At 49.1% G+C, this 7,025-nt stretch overlaps 1 long non-coding RNA gene across 1 annotated transcript in view; it reads right to left on the reverse strand.

Moving 5' to 3' along the window:
• LOC132014916 (uncharacterized) overlaps positions 1 to 3,322 on the reverse strand; it is a 16,593-nt gene extending 13,271 nt beyond the window's left edge. The window contains exon 1 of the long non-coding RNA XR_009403486.1: positions 3,213 to 3,322. This is a non-coding gene — a long non-coding RNA (uncharacterized LOC132014916). The remainder of the gene's footprint in view (positions 1 to 3,212) is intronic.
• Between the last annotated feature and the right edge of the window lie 3,703 nt (positions 3,323 to 7,025).

Genomic DNA, 7,025 nt, shown 5'->3' on the forward strand with positions numbered 1-7,025 from the left:
CCCGCATCGGGTTCTCTGCTCAGCAGGGGGCCTGCTTCCTCCTCTCTCTCTGCCTACTTCTCTGCCTACTTGTGATTTCTGTCAAATAAATGAATGAAATCTTTAAAAAAAAAAAAAAAGAATACACAGGCAAATATATGTGCTAGGCATAGCAGCTAAATGATATGGAGAATGAAGGAGAGAAATAAATCAAGGATTATGTCAGTATTTCAAATTTGAGAAAGCCAGGATGGGAGAACAGAGAAATTAGGTGTGAGGCATGCATTGCAGGGTGGGGAACGAGGAGGTAATGGGTCCAGAGGTGCTGCATCTGAGATAGAGGGGATGACGAGAGATGTTCAGCAGACAGCTGATGACCGCCAACTGGAACTCAGAGAAATGGGATGGAAGGTAGTTTTGGAAGCAGCAAAGAGGAGAAGGTGGCAGCATGACAAGAAACACACTCCCTGAGGGTGGGTTTGAAGAAAAGAGTGAAGAGTGAAGGACTGAGTCCTGAGGAACACCTAGTAACCAAAAAAAGGGAAAAGCAGTCAGCACAAACAGGCGAGATTAGATAGGGCCCCTTCCCAGCTGCTGCACCAAGATACTGATCCTCTCAGCCCTTGGAGGGGCCAGCACCCGAGCCAGTCACCTTCACGGGTTCTTCTGTGAAGATAAATCCATATGTGTTGTAATGTTAAAGAATGTCAGAAAATATGGAGATGGAGGATCCAAAAGCCAAGGGAGGTCGTAATAAAGGGCACCAAGAGCTGCCACCTCAGAAAGTGACCAGCAACAGCCAATGCCAGTAACAGTCCGACAGACAGCGGACACTGAGCTCCCAGCGGCGCCTGTCCTGTCAGGCTGCCCTGAAAAGCTTCCCAAGTTTCCTTACAAAACCTGGAGTGAAACCTTAAAGAAGCCACTGTAGTAAAAGCGAAGGGCAGCAGGACCACAGAACAGGTTTCTGGGACAGGAACGATAGGCAAATATTTTAATCCACGGAGGAATGAACAATGAAGGAGAAGATAAGCAGCCCATTCGGCTGCGGTAGTTTGGAATAGAGTTCCAGGAAGTGACAAATATAGGAAGCAACCTGGACAGTTTCAAAACGCGGGATGACTGTGGCTTCAGTTGTAATAATTTCATCCCTTTCAAAACTTGTCCCGTCGCCATCGCCTACTTTCCTGAGGGCAAAGGAACCCCCAATTTGAGAAGAAACCGTATCAGCTGGTATCTTGTAAAAGAGAAACTGAATTTTACCTGAGTCCTTACTAAGTTCTCTAAAGCACCTTCATGTAGTAATTCATTTTTACTCCTCACAACAAAACCATGAGGTAGGTTCCCATTTTCATTTGTGGAAACTGAAGCAGAGTGAATTCAAGGGACCTCCCCGAGTTCCCACAGCTTGCCAATGATGGAGCTGGGCTTGGAACCCAGACATCTGACCTCTTAAGCTAGTGGACAAGACAGCTGGGCACAGGCTAAAAGCTCGAGGACAACTCAGGAATCACCTGCTTCAACTCGCTGTTTTATAAATCAAATGGCTTATAGCAAGAGAAAGACATGCCCAAGTTCACAGAATTAGTGAATCATTCCACAGAGGTGGAACCAAGGTGAGAAGTCATACTATCCTGCTTCTTCCAACAGATGCGATGAGGAGAGGGGGAACAAGAGGACACGAGAACATCCCTGTTCCAGCGACTTCTGAGCTAGGAATTTAATGCATGGCTGCAGCCTTTCGCCTTCAATGCTGAGGACTCTGAATTCTCAAATCAGGTACACGCATATTTACACACAGCAAAAGTTTATTCCAAAACCAAGTAAATTCACTCCGCAAAAGCACTTACAAAGTAATTATCAGGGGCGCCTGGGTGGCTCAGACGGCTGTGTCCGCCAACCGCTCAGGTCATGATCAGAGGGGGTCCTGGGAACCAGCCCCTCAAAGGGCTTCCTGCTCACGGAGGAGTCTGCTTCGCCCTCTCCCCCTGCTTATGCTCTGTCCCTCTGCCACTCTCTATCGAATAAATAAAATCTTAAAAAAAGACTTACAAAACAAATAATAATAATAATCAATGCCCTCCCAGTCTGTCAATGCGCTACAGCTATACTAGGCTCAACGCTATCATCTCACTCTCTGAGGCTGACACTGTCTTTAACCTGTCTCCTCCAACAAAAAGACAGGAATGATTCCTACTGACTCCTAAGCTAACACCTAGTTAGGACACTGGGAAAACTTCCCGAGGCAAAGGAACAGCCCCGTCTTACTTGGGCGATGTGAGCCAAGGATACCTCTTTCCCTCTGAGGATTTAAAAAAAAATCAATGACCACCTCAAAGAAGACGGGGGGGGGGGGGGCACTTTAGAAAAAATTCTCTTCGATAAAGAACGTTGACATTGGGGAAAGCGTCTCCTCCCCAGAGCACTCAGTGTGGAGGATAACCGGGAGGTAACCTGGCACGGTGGCGCGCCCCTCACCGAACCGGAGGGAGGACGCACCGAGTTGGGAAGCCTCGAAGGCTGGCGAGGCCGACTCTGGCCCGGCGACGCTCGGCCGGCCGCCGGAAACGCGCGGCGCCAGAAAGGCAGCTTTTACCCGCAATAAACAGCCGTGCGATCGAGCTTCTTTCCTCAAACTAACACTTTCCCCCCCAGAATGAGCCCCCTGCGGGACTTCCGCGCACACCAGGGTCTGACTCGCGCCGGCCGCCCGCCACCCTCAAAGTCTGGACGCTAGACAAGGCCCGGCGAGCGCTCCGCAAGCCCCAGCTCGGACCCCGTGCTTCCGCCTCGTGAGGTGGCTCGCTAACTCAGAGTCCGCGGCCGGCCCTCCCACGTTTCCAGAAAACCTTCCGGCGGGGCTCCGAGGCCGGGATGGGGTGTGCGGGCGGGAGGGCACGGGAGGGGCGCCTCCTAGTCTTCTGCGGCCCCCACAGCTTTAACTCGGGCGTCCCACAGTGCCCGCCGGGACGGCACCGCAGTGGCTGCGAAAATGCCCGCCGACACCTCCACGCCTGAGGGACTCGGACGACTCCACAAGGACGGGCAAAGGGGCTTGGGCCCCGCACACACAAAACCCCGCGCCCTCCCCACCCCGGACAGGCGACGAGCGGGCGCCGCGCGGACCCGGACGTACGCCCAGACCCCCCGAAACCCGGACCCAGGCCGGCCGGGCCCCGAACCAACCCCCACCACTCCCCGCGACCCCGCCACTCCAGGGCAACTGCACTGACCAGGAACTGCAGCATGGCGTCGGCGAGGAGAGGCGCGAAGGGCGGCTGCAGCTCGGTGGGCCGGTCCGAGCCTGCCTCTCCCCGAGCGAGGGGGCGGAACCCGCCGTGGGCTTCCGGGTCACGCCCGACCCCGCCCGCGCCTCCCGCCGCTCCTAGCCTCGCCTCGCCTACCCTCGCCCAAAGCCGCGCGCGGCGCCCTCGCGCCCCCTGGCGGAGAGCCCCGGAATTACCTCCTGGGCTGGCCGACTAGGAGAGAAGGCCCGCGGGGCTGGGAGAAACCTCAAGTCCCAGGCAGGCCTGGACGTACAGGTTTGATGGTTCGGATTCTAGGACGTGCCAGTTCCCAAGTCCCGCTACTGTAAACCTGGGTCGGGCCCGGGATCTAGATTACTCCCAGCACCCCAACGATTCTGATGCATAACCAGGCTTAGGACTCGGTCACCTAGAAGGACTGCAGAAGTAGTGGATCCCATGCCTATGTGCAAAGGGGAATCCTCCGTGGCGCTTTTGCAACATAATCTACCCAGACCCCACGCAGAATCTGTGGGCGGGGAGAGCTGTGGGTTTCCAAAGTGCCACGGGTGTGTCATGTAACCGCAGTGAGCACTTTCAGTAGAGGTTAGGGGCTTAAGTGGTTAAGCTAGACGGCTTTGGAAACTGGCACAGCCGTGTCCAATTCATTCCTGGCTGCTTAACCTCTCTCAGGCTCGCATTCCTTCTCTGCAAATGGGGCGAATTCCAGCTCCCCGATGACCTGCTGTGTGAATCAAATGAGACAACGTGAGGAATCAAAAAATGCTCGTCACATGTCTGGGGTGGACTGAGTTCTAGAAGACCTTTCCTCATCCTGTCTCCACACAGAGCTACCCTCTCATACTATGGGCCACCTCCCGCTCCTGGTCTTCAAATCATTCAACGACCTCCATTAACACACACACTTCCAAAGCAAGACCTTTTTCCTTCTTCTCAGCCTTCTGAGTTCACCCTTATCTGTTATATTAAGTGGAACTCTGGTCCCAAACTGTAACAACCAAATCATATAGGTGTAAACTATATGGGAGTATGTTATGGAGATACAGAGGACAATGATGGGGAATAGGAAAGGTATCCAGAACTAAGCAGCATTTTCTCTCCATCTCTGCTTTTCTCCATATATCTGCTTCCTTGTTCTCTCATTTTGCCTTTTGTTTTTTCTGCCTTCCAGAATATGACCATTGTCACTCACTAGAGTTTACTCATTAAATGATCTAATGATAGGAAAACTGGATCACTTTCCCTACCATGTTCAATACCTGGGAAAGGAATGCTGATTGAGCAAGTTAGTGCCAAGCGCTCTCTCATCAATTATAACCAGAGAAGAGAGCTCTCTTGGAACTAAAGTGACTGGCAAGGAGGAGATGCTGGTAGATGGCTGTAACACACTTCACTTTCTGACATTCCTAGATTAAAATGAGACTCAGTCAAATCTTGACCAGTGCTCCTCAAACTTTAATGTGCATTCAAATCACCTTGAAATCTTGAGTGGGGGCCTGACATCACGCATTGCTACCTAGCTCCCAAGTGATGCTACAACTGGTGGCCTCTGAAACATTTTGACTTGCAAGACACCATACTGTGAGCTACACGAAGATGAGAATTTCATTCCATTCATGACTCTATCCTCACTGCCAGCAAGTGCTTGGCGCAGCCTCCGAACACAGGATTTATTGAGGTTCCTTGCATAAAACCTTAGCCCCTTCTCACAGATGAATCCTGAAAGGGAAGACATTTCCTCTAAGGTCTTTTCAAAGGTTCTCTCTCTTATACCCCCAAATAACCACAAGGAGAGGGGAGAAAGGGAAGAATTCTTTTTGCTACTTTGAGATTATTAAATGTCCTCTGATGAGAACACTTCCAAGATAATGCCTTCCCTTTATCCCTTCACGATGCCTTCATCTACTGACTTCCCAGGTGGCCCCCTCATTCACCAAAGGCTTTGGCATCTAACAGCCTTCGTTTCAGGCTTCCAAGGCCACATACACTTGTATTTTCCAGAATTCTTACCTCCAGGGACCTTCAACCTCACACCACTTCAGCAATCCACCACCATGTTCTTAACCTGCACTTGGTCATCTACCCGACCTGCTCCACCTTTGAAGTATTATATCCTCAAATCTTATTTCCTATTTTATCAATTTTTTAAAAGATTTTATTTCTTTATTTGACAGAGATCACAAGTAGGCAGAGAGGCAAGGCAGAGAGAGAGTGGGGGAAGCAGGCTCCCTGCTGAGCAGAGCCCGATGCAGGGCTCCATCCCAGGAGCCTGAGATCATGACCTGAGCTGAAGGCAGAGACTTAACTCACTGAGCCACCCAGGCACCCCACCAATTTTTTGACCTTAGCCAAATCTCCAGTCTCTCAGCTGTTCCATATTCTTATAAGCTGTGAGCTCCCTTCTGGCTTCATTCCCTTCCTTACTGGTCTAAATCCCAAGAGATCTGAACTTCAATCAATGCAAACAACCAAGATGCCCTCTAATAGGTGAGCGGATTAAAAAACTGTGGTACAGGGGAGCCTAGGTGGCTCAGCTGGTTGGGCAACTGCCCTTGGCTGAGGTCAAGATTCCAGAGTCCTCGGTTGGAGTCCCACATCAGGGCCCCAGCTCTATGTGGAGTCTGCTTCTCCCTCTTACCTTCTCCCCTCATGCTCTCAGTGTCTCAAATAAATAAATAAAATCTTTAAAAAAACAAACTGTGGTACATCCAGACAACATTGCTTAATTAAAAAAAAGAAAGAAAGAAAATGCAGTCAAGCCATGAAAAGATTGGAGGAAGCTTAAATGCATATTACTGAATGAAAGATGTTTATCTGAAAAGCCCACGTACTGTACGATTCCAAGTCCATGAAATTCTGGAAAAGGCAAATCTATGGAGACAATAAAAAGATAATTGGTTATAAGGGTAGTGGGTGAGCAGGAATGGAGAAATGCACAGGCAGCGTGCAGAAGGTAAGATTTTTAGGCAGTGACAATACTCTGTATATTACAGTGATGGTTATATGTCATAGATTTGTCCAAACCCAAAGAATACACACCAAGAGTGAACCCCAGGGCTTCAGGCGATTATATGATATGTCAATGTAGGATCATCTATGGTAAAAACATACCATTCTGGTGAGTGGTACTGATAATGGGGGCGGGGGGCTATGGGTGTGTGGGAACAACAGGTATATGGGAAATCTCTGAACCTGCCTCTCAATTTTGTTGTAAACTTAAAACTGCTCTAAAAATATTAAGTCATTGGGGGAATTGACAGTTGGAACTGTTATTAATGATATGAACAAACAGGTGCTCTCACCCCACGGATAGGAGTAAGTTGGAGGAATCAATGAGAAAAATATTGCAATGCCTGGTGAAACTTAAAACTCTTAATCTCCATCTCAGGGTTTCCATTTATAGTTATTTAAGCCAGAAAGGCCTCCTTATAGGTCACATGTCTCAACCAACAAGACATGTGTGATAATCATTGCAGCACTGTTTGTAAAAGCAAAATACTGGAAATTTAAATATATGTCAGCCCACCAACAATAGAATGCATAAAATAGGGTATTTGTAAAATGCAGTAACTACCATTCAGTATTTATACTAAATAAGTATGCGGAATTGTTAAAAACACAATGTTAAATCAAAAAAAGCACACTGCATGTTGCTCCATAATATGACAACATACCTATAAAGATTAACAACCTGTAAAACAAGGGATAGGTGAAATGAATGATGGGGATTAAGGAGTGCACATGGGATGAGCGTCACGTGACGTATGGAAGGGCTCAATC

This window comes from Mustela nigripes, chromosome 4 (assembly GCF_022355385.1).
Source record: "Mustela nigripes isolate SB6536 chromosome 4, MUSNIG.SB6536, whole genome shotgun sequence".
Classification (NCBI taxonomy): domain Eukaryota; kingdom Metazoa; phylum Chordata; class Mammalia; order Carnivora; family Mustelidae; genus Mustela; species Mustela nigripes.